The 20,982-nt window shown below is 30.3% G+C and overlaps 1 long non-coding RNA gene across 2 annotated transcripts in view; it reads left to right on the top strand.

The window, feature by feature from the left end:
- LOC123270911 overlaps positions 1 to 20,982 on the top strand; it is a 112,198-nt gene that overhangs the window by 3,327 nt on the left and 87,889 nt on the right. For both annotated transcript variants that reach the window (XR_006510720.1, XR_006510721.1), the window contains exons 2-3: positions 4,148 to 4,246; positions 14,905 to 15,003. This is a non-coding gene — a long non-coding RNA (uncharacterized LOC123270911). The remainder of the gene's footprint in view (positions 1 to 4,147; positions 4,247 to 14,904; positions 15,004 to 20,982) is intronic.

Genomic DNA, 20,982 nt, shown 5'->3' with positions numbered 1-20,982 from the left:
TTTTTTTCTACTAAAATTTCTAAAAAAATAATAAACTAATCAACTGTTTGGCCTTAAAACCTTATAAAGGATGCAAAAATAATTCAATTGGTATATAATGATCATTAGAAAAAAATTTATTGAAAGTTTTAAAGCCTAATCTGTCTTACACTTGATACTCAGGGATGTAACTTTAAAAATTCAAAATTTCTAAAGAAATAATAAACTTATAAATTCTTTGGCCTTAAAACCTTGTAGGGGATACAAACACAATTAAATTGGTATATAATGATCATTAGAAAAAAATTTATCGAGAGTTTTAAAGTCTAATCATACATCCCGGCACCAAAACGCAAAGATATAACTTTGAAAATTCTAAATTTCTAAAGAAATAATAAACTTATCAACTCTTTGGCCTCAAAATTTTGTAGAAGAAGTTTTAAAGTCTAATCTGACTTGAATTGTAATTGACACACAGGAATGTACCTTAAAAAATCCAAAATTTCCAAAAAAAAATTAATAAATCAACTCTTTGTCCGCGCAATTAAAATTTCTAGTTTTTCTTAAGTAAATTTAATTTTTCTACATGCCTAAAAAAGCTGCAATACTTTTGAATTTATAAAAAATTAAAAAAAAAAATAAATAATTTGGTTTACAACATCCTGATTTAAATTAATTATAGAAGAATTTAGACCTGATTTAAAAAAAAAGGACAAATTAATCAAATATTTTGGTACAAAATAAATTTCTCCGATCGACTGCTAAAACTTGAATATCAAATTGCCTGAAATACTTCCTTTATAAGCTTGTAGGACTTGAACTAGTTTATAAATCACCATTGAAACAGAGAAAACATTGATTCAAAGAACTTTTCGACAATAATAACTGGAAACAAAGTGCAGAGTAATTTAGGATACAAACTACTCTCACCTGTAGTCCTTTTTGTGGCTTCCTTTGTGAAGAACAAAGGCTCGAGCGAAATGATATGGCAGTGGTTCCGCTCTTTCCAACGCCACGTCGACGCCATTCCTCAGATTAGTGCGCCGCAGCCTTTATTCCCGACACCGCTGAAACCAGAATAAAAGCAAATAAATAAATAAACAGAAACACAATCAGCATCCCCCCTATTATCAACATTAAAATGAAAATAAATTATCTGGCGACCCAAATAAATGAATAACCCGACACATTTCTGGCGCTACTTTTGATTGAAGCGGAAAAGTGCAGTAGAGAATCTCGATTAGTAGTCGAGCGGAGTTTTAATTTCCCGATTCCCCATTTTCTATTCCCGGCTTTAAATTATTAACGACGGGCAGTTAAAGCGATGAAGGAGCGCTAAATCGATGAATCTCCTCGCTTCCTTTTTGGTCCCATCATCCCATATCTCGCCGGAAAGTGTCACCCCTGCACCAGCGCCAATATAGTATATCCAACCCTGGTATTATGGTTCTGCGCTTGTGTACGTGTCTATGATATATTCTATCTTTAACGTTCCATAGTTTGAGTGTCGAGAGTTATGTCCCATACTACCCATACTATACAACATACTGGACCCGAAAGCAATTTCATCGAGGCAAATTGAACGGAAGTTTCCCGCTCGGCATCATTTCTTCCAATAAAAGAAAATAACATACAAACATATAAAATATACATGCACATAATACAAATATTCCCATTTCTATTTATATATTCCCTATTGAAAGGCATGCATAATGTTCAATACAATCTATATATGTATAATATAAAGAGAAAACAATTTATATACTACTCTGTGTAAAGTTATAACTCCAATAAATATTGGATAAATTTCTTGACATACGGTCTGAGGGATACACAGAAAAAAAGATTTCTTGACTGGAGAATAAAATTCTTGGCTCAAGTAAATTTTCGGGTGCCCGAAGGAAGACCGAAGTTGTCTTGGCCAAAGTAAAAATTTTTCGAGAAATTCTATTCTTGGTAGAAGTAATTTTTCTTAATTCAAATTATCATAAATACTTGATTCAATAAATTTTTATATTGGATCAAGATTTTTAGATACTTTAGGGAAGCAGCGCCACCTACTTCAGCTGAGAAAAAAATTTTCTCACCTTGAGAAAATTTTTCTCTTCAATATTTGATACCCATTTTAGATTATTTTAGCACGCAATTATACATATTAAATGAAAGAAAATGGTTCAATATTATTTGATCTTCCCATTTGACATGTTTGTCAATAAAAATATTAATGAAAATTTACTATCGAGATATTTAATTTTTTGGAGCAAGAGAAAAATTTTCTCAAGACAAGAAAATTTACTTCTGTCAAAAACTTAATTTTTTAGAGCAAGAGAAAAATTTTCTCAAAACAAGAAAACTTTCTTGATTCAAATAAATTGTCTTGGATCAAGATACGTATTTCTTGAAGCAAGAGAATTAATTTTGTTAGGATAAGTGAAATTTCTTGTGTCAAAAAAAAATTTTTTTTTCGCCCAAGAAAATAATTAGCAAGAAAAATATTTTCTTGGTTCAAGTGAACCATTCTTGCTGTATACAAGTATTTTATTATTTTCTTTAAATTCTTTTAAATTCTCGGCACGGAAAAAAGTAAACTGTAATATTCACTCGGATTCCGGTTAATTTTTATAGTTTCAAACAGTAAAGCGGACATCGGGGTGGCAAAAATATAAATATTACAGAACTTAATGTAGAAAGTGTAAAAGCCACAATTTGTAATTTAATATCGAAAATAAGTGATTAGTAGCTGTCACTATAGTAAATAACGACTCTTTCATCTTAAAAAATTACAGTTTCAAACAGTAAAAATTGCCATTTCAATGTATAGTCCATATTATGAGGAGAAGGGGAACTCAGATGAAAGAGAAGGGGGTCTCACTCTGGGAGAATTTAACATTTGAAACAGTAAAAATTATACTTTTAAAATATACATTTTACCAGTCCAAGCAAATCAATAATTACAGTTTGATTTTTAACGTTGCGTTTAAAATTTACCATTTTACTTTGTAAATATTGACGTTGCTTGTATTAGAAATTTACTAACTTTATTTTATACTTTTTACATATCATAAGATCATTTCTTAGGTACGAAATGATAAATATCAAAGTCAAAATTCTTAATTATTATACTTTAACATTTTAGAAATTTACATAGCGAATATTACTGTTTGAAATAGTATTTTCTTCCATGTAAAGAGTAAATTGTAACGTTTAAATGGTAAATATTATAAAGTGAATAGTAAAATCACGATTTTACTGTTTGAAATGGTAATTTTTATCAGTTGGTCATTACTTATTCCAAATCGACTGTTATTTATTACAGTTGACTTTTTTCCGTGTCTGTAAAGTTATAACTCCAATAAATATTGGATAAAGATTTCTTGACATACGGTCCGAGTGATACAAGTATTTTATTATTTTCTTTAAATTCTTTTAAATTTTCTAGGCTTCATGTTCAATAAATATAGATTTTTATGTATTATATATAAATATCTGATATATATGTTTGTTAGTTTTTAAGGCAGTGTAGCATTGCCAAGATATCGCACATATTTTTCACCGGTATTTACAGAAAAAGCATACGGATATCGGGAGAGCTTTCATGCTCGCTTTACTCTCTGCTCCTTCTGGGCTCTCTGCAAAACTTTTTACGCCGGGAATAGAAGCAGAGCAGAGCAGAGGGTTTTTGCTTTGAAAATAAATAGGACCGAGTATGGAATACTCGAGCGCCGGCAAAGAGAAATAAAAAAGCTCTAACAAGTCCGTGTGAGTACACATTCAAGCTTTGCCCATCTTTTATTTCTATTTTAACTTTTATTTCTATTTATGTTTCTGCTAAAAAAGGAAAATTGAAAAAAAAAAAGAAGGTTAAGTAATCGACGCGCATATTTTATAATTTAATTACCTTTATTATTATTCCCATTGTTCCGCGTCGCACTTCGTTAGGTGTAATCTTCGGTACTAAACCCGCCACGACAGAGAGACGCTCATTTGCCGGTACAGTGGCTCGCTCTTTATCCCGCAATGACATTTTTTACGCTCATTCCTGACGCGAAATATCAAATTTACTTTTTTATGATTATGATGATGATTATTGTTGTTATTGTTGGTTTTATGTGCATTTTTTAGCTCGCTTTTTTTGTTTCATTTATCAATTCACTCATTTCTATTCTAGTTGGGCGCCATGAGAATTCGTAATGCGTAAGCCATCGCGCCGTTCAGAGATTAAAGTAGATTTCACGCAAGCTCCCGAAGAACCGAACAAAAATAATAGGTGAGGAATATTTAATATTTATTTTTTGATATTTGTAATGCAAATGCGATGTAATTTTTCCGGGGATTTTATTCTCAATGCGTTCTTGGGTGAGTTTGAGCAATTAGATGTAATTCCTTTAGCTGGCTCGTTTGTGTTCGCAGAAAAAAAAAATATAGTCGTAATTGTAAGCTTCGAAGCAATCTTAAGCACATAATTTTTATTTTTATTTAAATTATAAATTAATAAAAAATTTTTCTGAAAGTTATTAATTACAAAAAAATATAGCCAATTTTTTATGATATTTTTAAAGAAACAATAATTAAAACTTAATAAAAATAATTATTGTTTATTAAAAATTTTTGATTTTTAATTTTTGTTGCTATTTAAATAAATTAAACTAGTAACCTTGCAGTCACTATGTAAAGTATAAATAAATAAAATTTTGCTTTATTAAATAATGAATTTTGTTAAATTGCACTGTACTTTCTTAACTATTGACATTTTTTAAGATATAAGCTCATCCCGATGCTACACTCATCAAGAGCTTTTATTTGAGTACACACATGCATTTTTCATATATTTTTCATATATACATATATATAATATATATTTTGAAGATATAAGCTCTTCCCGATGCTACACTCATCAAGAGCTTTTATTTGAGTACACACATGCATTTTTCATATATTTTTCATATATACATATATATAATATATATAAATATATGAAAAATTGATGTGGGTACTCAAATGAAAGGTCTTGATGAGTGTAACATTGGGATGAGCTTATATCTTTAAAAATGTCAATAGTTCACAAGATACAAGGTCATTTCTTAATTATTGACATTTTTTAAAATATAAGCTCATTCCGATGTTACACTTATCAAGAGCTTTCATTTGAGTACCTACATGCATTCTTGATATATTTTTCATATATACATATATATAATATATATAAATATATGAAAAATTGATGTGGGTACTCAAATGAAAGGTCTTGATGAGTATAACATCGGGATGAGCTTATATCTTTAAAAATGTCAATAGCTCACGAGATACAGAGTCATTCCTTAATTATGTATCTAGAGATAGAGCATTTTCGAATGCAGCCTGAATACTTATCATTGTAAATTAACTATCGGTGAGAATGATATAAAACCTTTAAAAGGCGCAAGCTCAAGTCACGACCTTTGCAATGACATTAAATTTAACTAAAAAACCGATTTTATCATCTGACTATCGTGGACACAAAATTTTTCTTATTCTCTTAATAATATAGATAATTAAAAAAAAAATATTAATAATTTTTCCAACTTAATAATTAAAGCAAAAAGAATTTATAAATTCTCTAAAAAATAAGCAATTAATGGCAATATCAATAAAAATAATTCTATTACTGCCCAAGAAAAAATTCGAGTATATTCTCTCGAATTTCTCTTATAGAATTTTTTTAGCGATTCAAAGCGGTAAGCCGAGCTAATCCGGTTTCCATTCTTAGGACATGAATGGAATAAAACACTTAAAGTTTCTCCAGAAGAAACTCGAGACAGTTTAAAGTAAGTTACTTTTTGGAAATTGAATTATCCATTCCTCAATGGAGCGTAGAGGATGAAAATAAAGACAGAGAGGAAATATATGAATAAGAAGACAACTGGGGTATAACTTTTATTTTTGGCGTTATGTCACCGGTTGATACTCCCGGGGGTCGTCCCGAGGCGACGAACTCGGGCCGCTAGGTGAAGAAATAAAATGACGGATGTCTTGGAATAATAAAATAAAAAAATAATAAGAAAAAGTGGGCAATAAAAAGGGAATTGCTCGTCGGGGAAGAAGACGATAATGATGATGATGAAAAGCGGAAGTGTCGGAAGATGGTAATGAGGGTAAGACTCGGTTAGATCTCACCATTTTCTCTATTGTCTTTTCCACTACGGCAGACACGAGCTGGAGCTGTTCCATTATATAGCGAGTGTCGGTACCGACGGCAATCCCGTTCTCCGTTCTCAGGCTTACAATTTCCAACACCGGGACCGGCAGTTGTGCACCCACATTACGATGAGGTCGTAGATTCAATAATACTCAACTATTGTCTTCTGCTTTATTCAATAATATCATCTGCCGTTCTCGAAGCCCCGCCAATCCACACTTGTATTCCGAACTCGTCCTCATCCTCGCCTTTTATTTACCGGAAATAACAGTAATCGAGCCATTAAACTTTAAGATTGAGAAATAAAATTAAACCGATAAAGTTACACAACCCGAATACTCCCGAGTTCTTCCGAAGAATTAAAGATACTACGATGTTAATTCCCGTAAAACAGAATGAGAACCTTCCTCATGAATAACAGATTTGATGTCTGCTCTTCGCTCGGCCATTTATCACCTTATATTTTATGAGCCCTTTGGCTTCAAACTCCTAAAAACATTTATCTCTTCTCTTCCAGGGTCGAATTTCAGCTCCCACTATTTTCGACAGTGGTTTGTCATTTTGTCAGCAAAGATCTACTAGAATTACAAGAAGATTTTATATTGGGGTGTAGAAAAAAAATTTTATTTTATCAAAGAATGCCACAATAAAAATAATGTTGAAATTTAAGCTCTTAATATTAAAATTCAAAAATCGCGAATCAAAAATTTTTATTTTAATAACAAAAAATTTTTTTTAAACCTTCAAATTTTTTTATCTCGTTCTACAGTTAATATAGCGAAAAATATGACAGATATTTTTTGTAAGAAATTGAATGATCTAGAAAAAAGATCTTATAAAATTTTTTTCAAAAATTGACTTCAAAAGTTATTCACTATGTGACTGCCGTGAGCTAATAATGACTTTTGTTAAATTGCACTGTACTTTTTTAACTATTGACATTTTTAAAGATATAAGCTCATCCCGATGTTACACTCATCAAGAGCTTTCATTTGAGTACCCACATGCAATTTTGATATATTCTTCATATATACATAAATATAATATATATAAATATATGAAAAATTGATCTGGGTACTCAAATGAAAGGTCTCGATGAGTGTAACATCGGGATGAGCTTATATCTTTAAAAATGTCAATATTTCACAAAATAGCAAAGTCAGTTCTTAATTATTGACATTTGTTAAGATATAAGCTCACCCCGATGTTACACTCATCGAGAGCTTTCATTTGAGTACCTACATGCATTTTTGATATATTTTTCATATATACATATATATAATATATAAAATATATGAAAAATTGATGTGGGTACTCAAATGAAAGGTCTTGATGAGTGTAACATCAAGATGAGCTTATATCTTTAAAAATGCCAATATTTCACAAGATACAAGGTAATTTCTCAATTATGTATCTAGAGATAGAGCATTTTCGAATGCAGCCTAAATACTTATCATAAAAAATTGACTATTGGTGAGAATGATATGAAACCTTGAAAAGGCACAAATTCAAGTTAAGACCTTTGCAATGACAGTAAATTTAACTAAAAAAACGAGTTTATCATCTAAATACACTGGCCACAAAATTTTGCTTATTCTCTTTATAATATAGATTAACGTTTGAACTATTTTATGTCCAAAATTTTGGTAAAAATTATTTATCCACGTGAAGATCTTTTATAAAACAAATTCAGTGGACTTTCTGAATCGACCCTACAATACCCATATTTTTATACGAACAGTGGTGAAATATAAATAGAACGATTGGCCAGCAGGACAATGATCTCAGTGGTAGTCGGGTGGTTTCATGTGTTCTTGAAACAATATTATCCCTCGGAACTCAGCGTTATTCCATTAGCTGTCACCCGTCGAATTATTTATTTTTTCTTTTCCGGGTCGTGTTATTCAATTTCGGTTCAATTAATTCATCCCAACAATATTAAATAATAAATGAAAAACAATAAAAATAGTTGATCAGATTATTGGATTAGAATTTATTAACTAATTAATGAACGCCGGTGTCAATCACATATATTTGAGGATTATTCTAAAGGTGGGAGGGATTGAGTAACAGGCGTCAAAGCGTTAAGCACCGTCTAACGCGGTGGTGCATCGTCAGGCGAAATCAGAACATCCATAAAATCGCTCCTGTTCTATTCTGTTGTGCGGAGTTTGACGTCAGGGCTGAATAATGGATCTATATATGCACATTATTTATACCTACATGATACTTAGGTATGTGCATATATATCCGCCGGAAGAATAGAGACGTGCCAAAGCATCTGGCACCGCTCTCAGCATATCATACGGATTCGCAATAATTCTTTAGGTGTTTTATGTTTTATAAAAACGAGCTGCGACGAAATAACTAAAGAGGAAAAAAATAAAAAAATAAAAAAGAAAAAGTTTGTGTCGCCTCGCGAGAGATGAATGAATCCCAGTCTAGTTCTGGTTGAAAACGATGACGAAGACGAAGGCGATGAAGAAGAAGAAGAAGAAGAAGAAGAGCTGCGGATGTGCCAGATGAAATAGAGTAGAGACGGCAGGTATCGATTGGAGGCGACAGAACTGCAGGAATGATTCGCACGAGGCATCAGCCACGAGGACGTGATAGATTGCCTCGGTCTAGAGGATCAAAATGAAAATTTTTCTGCAACGATTTATCTATACACATCCAGATCTATCTCTATCTTTATCTCCATGTCTCTATCACCTCTGCGAACACGTCGATCTTGATGATTATCGAGAATACGTCACTGCCCGGAAATGTATGGGCAATGCTTGTTCATCGATAACAAGCTTCCAACTAGAAAATACGTTTTTTTAGATTTTATAAATAAAATCTACGTTTTTAAATTTAGATTTTATTTAATTAACAAGTTGGAAACGTTGCTGGTACATTAATTGGACGAATACTTCGTGACTGGCTGTGTTTGACGGTAATGACAAATATATTTTAATAAAACTGCAGCTTTGTACGTTTTACAACGAAACGATTGGGTTATATTAAATGTGCAACACATTACAATTACGAACACTTGGTGAAGTTATTGGTAATAATTGCGCTGCGGAAAGTGTCAGGTTTATTAATATTATATTTTTGATAATATAAGCACTTATAGAATTTATTAATTTGTTGAACTTAAATTATTTTTTTTTATATTTAAAAAAATTGAATTATTATTTATTTAATATAAATATTCAAGTCAAATTTTACTCAAAGATCAAATAAATCTTTACTAGAAACCTTGCAGTCACTATGTGACTGCCGTGACTTGTGAACTATAAATAAATAAAATTTTGCTTTATTAAATAATGACTTTTGTTAAATTGCACTGTACTTTTTTAACTATTGACATTTTTAAAGATATAAACTCGTCTTGATGTTACACTCATCAAAAGCTTTCATTTGAGTACCCACATGCATTTTTATATATTTTTCATATATACATATATATAATATATATAAATATATGAAAAATTGATGTGGGTACTCAAACAAAAGGTCTTGATGAGTGTAGTGTCGGGGTGAGCTTATATTTTTAAAAATATCAATAGTAGACAAGATAGCAAAGTCAGTTCTTAACTATTGACATTTTTCAAGATATAAACTCGTCCTGATGTTACACTCATCAAAAGCTTTCATTTGAGTACCCACATGCATTTTTATATATTTTTCATATATACATATATATAATATATATAAATATATGAAAAATTGATGTGGGTACTCAAATAAAAGGTCTTGATGAGTGTAGTGTCGGGGTGAGCTTATATTTTTAAAAATATCAATAGTAGACAAGATAGCAAAGTCAGTTCTTAACTATTGACATTTTTCAAGATATAAACTCGTCCTGATGTTACACTCATCAAAAGCTTTCATTTGAGTACCCACATGCATTTTTATATATTTTTCATATATACATATATATAATATATATAAATATATGAAAAATTGATGTGGGTACTCAAATAAAAGGTCTTGATGAGTGTAGTGTCGGGGTGAGCTTATATTTTTAAAAATGTCAATAGTTCACGAGATACGAGGTCATTTCTTAATTATGTATCTAGAGATAGAGCTTTTTCGAATGTAGCCTAAATACTTATCATAAAATTCCATATCATATAAATACACTGGCCACAAAATTTTGCTTTTTCTCTTAATAATATAGGTTAATTATTAAAAAATATTCATTAAAAATTTATAAATGCTATTTAATAAATAATTTGTGAACTTTTATTAAATATTATTAATTAATTTTAATCAATAAATTGTTTTTTAATTATTGACAAATATTCATTAAATTGATTAAATCATCTAATATTTATAAGGAGTTAATAATACTTATTAAAAATGAATAAATCCTTATATAAGTATAATATATTGATAAAAATTCCAGCTGTAAAAGAAATATTTTTTTTTTCTTTAAACCTCAACGATATGAAGTATAAAATGAACGTACGTCAAAGTGAGTTTAATCTCTATCTAGCGCGTTGATTACATCTTTAGGTCGAAAACTGAGTTCCGCAGATAAATTAAGCCGACTCGGAAATTAAATCTTTGCACTCGTTAAATGTTTGCACAAAGTAAAATAAAGCGAGTTTGTCCAGCTGAAATTCGGTTTTAAAAAGTTTAAATCTTAAAAATATATACCCTAGGCCAAAAAAAGAGCCAAAAGCTAAAAAAGTAAACTATAACTATTGAAAAGCAAACTTTCCGGCTGGTTCATTTAACCTGACCGATCCGAGAGATAAAAAATTTAAAAGTTTGCCGGAACAAGGTGCAGTATCGTTACCGAGTTCATCCCTCTTTTTCTCTTCCCTTCATTCTTTACGAGAAAACAATTGGCGAAAGACTCAGCCCGAGGCGAATTCTTGTTACGTCCTTTCCGGTTTTTAGCGACCTTAAGCCCGGAGGAACTGTAATAGTCATAGTCACCTTCTTTATAGATTTTTATCCTTAAAAAGCTCACGGAGAAAAAGTCGTACATATGCATGTACAACATTAACATTTACATTTACTTCAATGCTGGAAGCATTCGGAGTGTACTTTGGCTGATGTATAACCAGAAGACGACATGCTCTGCGCTCATGCATACATTCATGATCCGCAGCTCGATCTGCGATGCACGATGTACGATGCAAGCACAGGTGTCTGCACATCCTTATATTGGAATCAAGCTAGTCATCTCCATCATATCAGCTTTGATATCGTTAAGAGACTTGTTTCTTGTGTCCACAATTGTGACTTGATCGTGTTCGTCTAAAATAATCTAGTATTTTTACTTTTTTTTACACGGATAGAAAAAGTTTAGTTAATTAAAGAGAAAAAAATCAATTTATTTCATCTTCTTGATTTGAATAGAAAAATTCTTAAACTAATAAATTTTTATTGATTTAAGGAAATTTTACTTGATTTAATCATTTTTCGTCTTGATTCAAGACAATGAAACTTTTTTAAATTATTTTCTTGGTTCAAGAATTTTTCTCTCCAATTAAATTCATTTTTTTTTTCAGTGCAAGCGTTTAAAAATAGTATTTTTTAATACTATTTGAACAAAATGATGTCTCTGAGTCAAGAGAAAAAATTATTAAACCAAAAGAAAAATTTACTGACTGAATTAAAAAATTATTCTTGGTACAAAATTTTTTCTCTTGAGTAAGGTTAACTTTTTATCAGTGTAAAATTATTAATAATAGTATGTGGAATAAATTTCATTACTATTTTGCTGGTGTTAATTATTATATTACACCATAAATAACTAAAAATTAAAGAAATAGTGACAGGAATAATTTTTTTGATAATTTATTTTCATTGAAAATTATTTCTAAACCTGAAAATATTATCTAAAAAATTTTGAAAAATGGTTTTTACCCTTCAAATATCACTAAAATGTAAATAATTAGTTTCATCTTACATAAATTTTATTCTTACAAATAAATAAGCTACGAAATAACCAAAAAAAATTGATAAAAGTTCAGAATTACATTCAAATAACTTAAAAAGTCTGATAAAAAAAATAATTCGATATTTTAAAAGAAAAAAAAAAGATATTAAATTGATTTTTAGAAAACTATTAAGTAACTTTAATCACGGACAATTTTAATTAACACCCGAAATATTAATTACATATTTCCAATCTACAAGCCATAACAAAATTTTATTGTTTAGCAATAAACAAGATTGATGCACTGCAGTAAAGCTTAAACAAATTAAAAGGGTAGTGTCCCTGCAGAGTCTTGCGCTAACCGTGACTTTTATAGCTGGTTTTACGCGCCTAAGTAATTGAACGTTCCAGCAGCACATGTGACAGGACACGGGCCCAGGAGAATGCAAAGGAGCGAGTAGTTTATAGAAAACGCACTTTAATCGTAAGTTTTTACGACACTGTTTGTGGATAAGACCATCCTCATCCTCGAGACGTATATTCACACTTAGACTGACTTACTTTTACCGCGCACCAAAGTAATCCAATCTATCTGGAGCGATTTTACGAGGGACACTCAGCCCGGCGAGCAGATCGTCAAGCAAAATTGGAGTTGCCCTCACAAGCTTGTACGTCAGGTATCATTTGCTCTCTATACTGCTAAGCAGATTCAGAAAGTTTCTCCAGTTGATGTTGTTATATACCACCGCTTATATATGTATGTATATATTTAGTTACATACTTGCATAAATTTGCACATTATGCACTTAGCTTCAGAAGTGTACTTACGTGGAAACGAGAGAGAGAGAGCCTCGAGGTTCTAGATTTTCCAGTTAGTATAATGACTCCCGTAATAAAATTAACGTTCGTTTATAAATTTACCCGGCAGGCGTAGCCCGTCAAATAATTATTTTTTGCTTCAAGCTTAATTAACATTTCAAACACACAAAATAAATATACAGAAAGAAAAATTTTTTGACTGGAGAACAAAATTCTTGGCTTAAGAAAATTTTCGGGTGAAGGAAGACCGAAGTAAAAATTTTTCTTGAAATTCTATTCTTGCCGGAAGTAATTTTTTCTTAATTCAAATTATCATCTATACTTGATACAATAATTTTTTATAATTGACCAAGATTTTTAGATACTTTAGCGAAGCAGCGCCACCTACTTCAGCTGAGAAAATTTTTCTCTTGAATATTTGATATCCATTTTATATTATTTTAGCGTGCAATTATACATATTGAATGAAAAGAAATGATGAAATATTATTTAATCTTCCCATTTGATATGTTAATCAATAAAAATATTAATGAAAATTTACTTCTACCGAGATATTTAATTTTTTTGGAGCAAGAGGCTGAACTTTCTCAAAACAAGAAGATTTTTCTTGAAATTCTATTCTTGGTGGAAGTAATTTTTTCTTAATTCAAATTATCATAAATTCTTGATACAATAAATTTTTATATTTGATTTTTCAAATTATTCAATCACAATTAAATTTAAATCGATAAAGAATTTTTATGATACTTCATTGTTTAATTATCGCTTGTATTTATCAGAAAAAAAAATTTATCAATGAGGGAGTTTGAAATTACACAGAAAAAAAAATTTCTTGAAATTTTATTCTTGGTAGAAGTAATTTTTTCTTAATTCAAATTATCATGAATACTTGATACAATAAATTTTTATATTTGTTCAAGATTTTTAGATACTTTAGGGAAGCAGCGCCACCTTCTTCAGCTGAGAAAAAAATTTTCTCACCTTGAGAAACTTTTTTTCTTGAATATTTGATACCTTTTTTATATTATTTTAGCGTGCAATTATACATATTGAATGAAAAAAAATGATGAAATATTATTTGATCTTCTCATTTGACATGTTAATCAATAAAAATATTAATGAAAATTCACTTCTATCTTTATATTTAATTTTTTGGAGCAAGAGAGACTTCTATCAAGAACTAAATTTTTTGGAGCAAGAGGCTGAATTTTCTCAAAATAAGATTTTCTTGACTGAAATAAATTTTCTTGGATCAAGTTACGTATTTTTTAAAGCAAGAAAATTAATTTTGCTGCACAGAAAGAAAAATTTCTTGACTAGAGAACAAAATTCTTGGCTCAAGAAAATTTTCAGGTGAAGGAAGACCGAAGTTGTTGGTCGAAATAAAAATTTTTCGAGAAATTCTATTCTTGGTGGAAGTAATTTTTTCTTAATTCAAATTATCATAAATTCTTGATACAATAAATTTTTATATTTGATTAAGATTTTTAGATACTTTAGGGAAGCAGCGCCACCTACTTCAGCTGAGAAAAAAATTTTCTTACCTTGAGAAACTTTTTTTCTTGAATATTTGATACCTTTTTTATATTATTTTAGCGTGCAATTATACATATTGAATGAAAAAAAATGATGAAATATTATTTGATCTTCCCATTTGACATGTTAATCAATAAAAATATTAATGAAAATTCACTTCTATCTTTATATTTAATTTTTTGGAGCAAGAGAGAAATTTTCTTAAGACAAGAAAATTTACTTCTATCAAGAACTAAATTTTTTGGAGCTCGAGGCTGAATTTTCTCAAAACAAGATTTTCTTGACTTGAAAAAATTTTCTTGGATCAAGATACGTTTTTCTTAAAGCAAGAGAATTAATTTTGTTAAAATAAATAAAATTTCTTGTGTCAAAAAAAATTTTTTTGCGCTTAAGAAAATAATTAGGAAGAAAAATATTTTCTTGGCTCAAGTGAACCTTTTTTTCTGTATAAATAAATTAGTAAGTTTCTTTTAAAAGTATCGTAAACTAAAGGGAATATTATTTACAGCTGGGCGTAATCGCCGGTGCAGGATCGGAAATTCAAAGGACGATTCTGCAATGCAGTCACTACGCCCCTTCCACGGATTCTCTGCGTATGTTCGTATGGGTATGTCGATTTTTTTATTTTATTTTTATTTTATTTTCATTCTATTGTCTGGTGGCCTTCGGCAATCTCTTTCTTCTTTTTCCTCGAGAACAAACCAGCCCAGACTGTCCCTTTCGGCACTCGGTTCAGCCCCTCTGTCATCTCTAAATACTTCAATGTATAAGGACTTATTAAACTATTCCAATTATACAACTAAAGGTCACGAGGATCTCATTTAGGAAAATCCTTTCGCCCTTAAAATAGCCCCGGGCGGCGTTGCTCAGTCCTGGACGTATCTTGCGGCTCGAGTGAGCAAACACACATTCACTCTTTTGTCTGGCGTAAGCAAAACCCGGGCAGGTGAGCTGAATTAGGACGTCTACTTAACAGCAACCTTCAGTGTGTACTTCTCAAATTATATCTCCGTTTTTTTCACAAAACTCATTCGCTCTTAATTTTCCTCCTCCTTCCCTTACTTTATTATTGGTTGGAACTCGTCCAAAACTCATTGTCCAACTGGCGGGACGCCGCGTGTGTGCAATGCTTCTGCTAACTGGCTACAACGTCCGATTAATTACTTTGTATGACCTCTGACTATCAACTAAATTTAAACGTTTCCTCTCCCGGCTTCGGTGGTACACATTATAACTCATCCGCGAATCTTTTATTATCAAAATTCATCAATCGGCCGCTCAATCTGCGCAGAAATTAATTCATTGCTCGAATTTGAGAGATTGGTTTGTTTTTTTATTAGTTTGCTTCAACAAAATACAATTATAATTCGTCTATATTGTTCCAATCTCGTTCAAAGTATTTTTTTATGACGTGGCGCCCAATGAATTCTAACCAAGCTTGGGGACTGGGCGCTTCATTGAATTTATCATAAAGAAAAATTGAAAATCACAAAGTTATACTTCAATTTTCTTTAAAAGAAAAACAAAAAAATTGGATTGATATCAATTATAACTCATCTGTAAATCTTTTATTACCAAAATTCATTAAATTAACTCCCAATTTGGTTGAATTAACAAACTTAGCATGTTTTTGTTGTATTGTTTCAATAAAATATAATTATAATCGGTTAACATTGTTCCATTGTTGCTCAAAATCTTTTTTTATAAGGTAGCGCCCAATGAATTCTAACCTAGCTTGGGGACTGGGCAAGTCATTGAATTTATTATAAAGAAAAATTGAAAATCATAAAGTTATACTTCAATTTTCTCTTAAAAAAAAAAACAGAAATTAAAATTGAAATTAATTATAACTCATCTGTGAACCTTTTATTACCAAAATTCATCAAATTGCCACCCAATTTGGTTGAATTAACAAAATTGGCATGTTTTTTTGTATTTTTTCAGTAAAATACAATTATAATTTATTCACATTATTCCAATCTTGCTTAAAGTCTTTTTTTTTATGACGTGGCAAGTTGGGGACTGGGCAAGTCATTGAATTTATCATAAAAAATTGAAAATCATAAAGTTCTACTTCAATTTTCTCTAAAAAAAAAAACCAGAAATTAAAATTGAAATCAATCATAATTCATCTGTAAATCTTTTATTACTAAAATTCATCAATTTGGCACCCAATTTGGTTGAATTAACAAAATTGGCATGTTTTTCTGTATTGTTTCAAGAAAATACAATTATAATCTGTTCACATTGTTCCATTGTTGCTCAAAGTCGTTTTTTTATGACGTGGCACCCAATGAATTTTAACCCAGCTTGGGAACCAGGCGCTTTATTGAATTTATCATAAAAAATTGTAAATCATAAGTAATACTTCAATTTTCTCTTTAAAAAAACTAAAAATTAGAATTGAAATCAATTATAACTCATCTGTAAATCTCTTATCACCAAAATTCATTAAATTGGCGCCCAATTTGGATGAATGAACAAAATTAGCATGTTTTTTTGTATTGTTACAGTAAAATACAATTATAATCTGTTCATATTGTTCCATTGTTGCTAAAAATCCCTTTTTTGTAACGTAGTTAGGCAGTGAATGGCGCCCAACAAAAAATAACCCAGCGTGAGAACTGTGCGCGTCATTGAATTTATTATCAAGAAAAATTGAGATCCCCCATGCATTTACTACCGGAATTTTTACTCAAGAAAAGCTAATAAGAAAATATATATGAAACAAAAATAACAATAAATTAGATAAATAGCCATTAGAGCCTTAGATTGACGTAAAGTCTTGTGAGAAGATACTTTAGCAAGCAGATGGTACATCAACGCCAGTCAGAGTTCGCTTCAACTGCGAACTAAAGGTTGGCAGTTGAAAAATAGCAGTATATATCGATTAATTTGCCGCAGGGTCTGGTCTATAGCTCAAGACACCAGAAGCGTTTACTGTAATATCCAAGTAGACAAGACAGCCTTCCATGCCTTCCATGCCTTCCAGGAACACAAGGAAAATAATCGAAAGACGTAAATCAATTTTCCCCTTTGCTTTTCCGCTCTTCCAACAATCGGTAGTTTATTTCGACAATGACAGATCGGAGAACGCATGTAGTGACTGCTAAAGCTGCTACCACAAAAGAGGATCTCAGATTGTCCGATTCTTCAATGGTTACGTAACACTGAGGTTGAAATTCGGAAAAAGTTTCCGAATTTTATATAGAATAACTTCTTTTGAATTCATCTCTCAAGTTCATGAATTTTTCAGGGTTTTCACGCCAATGGACAATTGCTACTTGTGAAAATCAATTGACATTTATCGACATCGATATCACTCCAGTAAAAGTTAATGTTAAGAAAGCCCGTCGTTTTTCGCTTGAATTATATTATTGGGAGCGATTTTTAAGTATTTATCATAAATTTCCGATTTATATTCTATTTTAAAAACGAAAATTCAACACGGAAAAAAGTAAACTGTAAAATTCACTCGGATTCCGGGTAATTTTTATAGTTTCTAACAGTACACCGGATATCGAGGTGGCAAAAATATAAATATTACAGAATTTAATGTAGAAAGTGTAAAAGCCACAATTTATAGTTTGATATCGAAAAAAAGTAATTAATAATTGTCACTATAGTTAATAATGACTCGCTCACCTTAAAAAATTACAGTTTCAAACAGTAAAAATTGCCATTTCAATATATAGTCCATACTATGAGGAGAAGGGGAAGGTCTCACACTCGGATAATTTAACATTTGAAACAGTAAAAATTCTAATCTTAAAATATATATTTTACTAGTTCAAGCAAGTCAATAATTACAGTTTGATTTTTAACGTTGCGTTCAAAATTTATCATTTTACTTTGTAAATATTGACGTTGCTTGTATTAGAAATTTAGTAACTGTATTTTATACTTTTTACATATCATGCAATCATTTTTTAGATACGAAATGATAAATATCAAAGTCAAAATTCTTAATTATTATACTTTAACAATTTAGACATTCACATAGCGAATATTATTGTTTGAAATAGTAATTTCTTCCTTGTAAAGAATAAATTGTAGCATTTAAATGATAAATATTACATAGTGATTATTAAAATCACGATTTTACTGTTTGAAACGGTAATTTTTAGCAGTTGATCATTACTTATTATAAATCTACTATTATTTATTATAGTTTACTTTTTTCCGTGCGCCGTTTTTCGGTTGAATTAAATTATTGGGAGCAATTTTTAAGTATTTATCATAAATTTATGATTTATATTCTATTTTAAAAATAAAAATTCAACTTTTTTGCATTTGAAGTACTCGATAAAAAATAATTGAGTTAATAAAAAAAAAAAAAAAAAAAAATAGAGGAAGAGGTTTTAACAAACTCTCCAACTTTGGTTTCTCTGCTGTTACAAAAAAGAAAATTATCTGTGAGTTTTACGACATAAAAAAAAAAATAAAACCCACACTGCGGTATTTTATTTTAAAAATAATTAATTAGATAACTCAAAAAGTTTTAATATTTAACTTAACAAAGGTAACTTAAACTATAAGCTTTTGTAATTTCATGCGTGGCTACCGAGTTAATTTGAGATAAGCAGAAAGGCTGCTCGAAAAAGTTTTAAGTGTCGACAAAGCATAAGAGTAAAGTTTTTTTTAAGTTAAATTAAAATTAAAGAAAAACAGAGGAAGAACCAAAAGCTTGAAGTCGGGAAAAAAGTTTTCTGTTAGTTCGATTTGCAGACGGCTAAAGAGATGAACCAACTGAGAAGACGAGGAAGGGCGAGAGATTCCTCCAGAGGGTTAAAGACTCCTTCTCAGGGGTCCTCGCTCCCAGTCGAGAAGAGAATCAAATAGGCAGTGCAGCCGGGCGTATGATAACGTCTAGTACACGCCCGAGAGAAAGTAATCAAGGAGAAAGGACCGTACTTTGTCTACATGTGTGTACGTCAAGAAATTCTCTGGGCACCGGTTAGGTGGATCTTCTGGCGCCCAACAATCCCAACCAGGAGCTATTTAAATTTCTGGATAAATAAACCGTCCGATTATAATGTTTATGTTTATACTCTACGAGTAAGCCGCTAGTTTTACTCGAGTTAAAATATACGAGCTACGGGATTTGCATTAACTGAAACATTAAAATGGATGACTGATAAATCCCAGAAGTAATTTATCGGTCCCCGGTTGAATTATTTCTCACACATAGGGTGAGAAAATATTTTACGCATTGGATCCTATACTTTATTTTTATGGATTCGTTTGTTTTTTTAGAAGCGCTGGGATTTTGGAATTATGTATCAGTATTTATAAAAATCAATTTTCTTTTTTTTATAATGAATCCTCTTTAAATATTAAGCCCTTAATATTTAGATCAAGAATATTTATTAAATATATCGGGATTATTTCTTCGTTTTATTTAAAATTTTTTAACTCGGAAACGAATTATCCTAAAATTATAATTAAAGTATGATTTTACACAGAAAGAAAAATTTCTTGACTGGAGAACAAAATTCTTGGCTCAAAAAAATTTTCTTGAAATTCTATTCTTGGTGGAAGTAATTTTTTTCTTAATTCTAATTATCATAAATATTTGATACAATAAATTTTTGTATTTGGTTAAGATTTTTAGATACTTTAGAGAAGTAGCGCCACCTACTTCAACTGAGAAAAAAGTTTTTCTCCCCTCCGGGCGGAAAGCGGCAATTTTCCGCCCGCTGCGCTAAATGAAAATGCCGTTTTCCGCCTCCGTCGAGGAGAAAAATAGTATTCTCACCACGGGCAGGAAATAAGAAAGCCTCAGATCACATGTTTGTCGACCTCGGCTTCGCCTCGGTCAACAATTACATGTAATCTGAGACATTTCTTATTTTCCTGCCCTAGGTAAGAAATATACAAATTCTTACCTTGAGAAAATTTTTCTCTTGAATATTTGATACCCATTTTATATTATTTTAGAGTGCAATTATACATATTAAATGAAAAAAAATGATTCAATATCATTTGATCTTCTCATTTGACATGTTAATCAATAAAAATATTAATGAAAATTTACTTCTATCTTTACATTTAATTTTTTGGAGCAAGAGAGAAATTTTCTCAAGGCAAGAAAATTTACTTCTATCAAGAACTAAATTTTTTTTAAGCAAGAGGCTGAATTTTCTCAAAACAAGATTTTCTTGACTTAAATAAATTTTCTTGGATCAAGAACCGTATTTCTTAAAGCAAGAGGATTTTGTTGGAAAAAGTGAAATTTCTTGTCAAAAAAAATTTTTTATTCGCTCAAGAAAATAATTAGGAAGAAAAATATTTTGGCTCCAGTGAACCTTTTTTTTGTCTATAGAAAATGAAACGCTCTTTAAAAAAGGTCTGAATAAAAATTTGCGTAAGTTGAGCCGCTTCAAAGCTATCTGCCTCGAAAATTTACCTGCTAAAAATAACAAATTTTGCTTGATTTAAAAATTAATAAAATAATTTTATAATATAGAATTTTATTAAAATTCTACACAAAAAAAAAAAAATGTTCTTGAATCAAGTATTTAATTTTGAAGAACTTCATCTTCTTGATTTAAGTAAAAAAATTCTTAAACTAAGAAATTTTTAA

This window comes from Cotesia glomerata, linkage group LG1 (assembly GCF_020080835.1).
Source record: "Cotesia glomerata isolate CgM1 linkage group LG1, MPM_Cglom_v2.3, whole genome shotgun sequence".
Taxonomy (NCBI): Eukaryota; Metazoa; Arthropoda; class Insecta; order Hymenoptera; family Braconidae; genus Cotesia; species Cotesia glomerata.
This window is presented reverse-complemented; position numbering and strand designations above follow the sequence as displayed.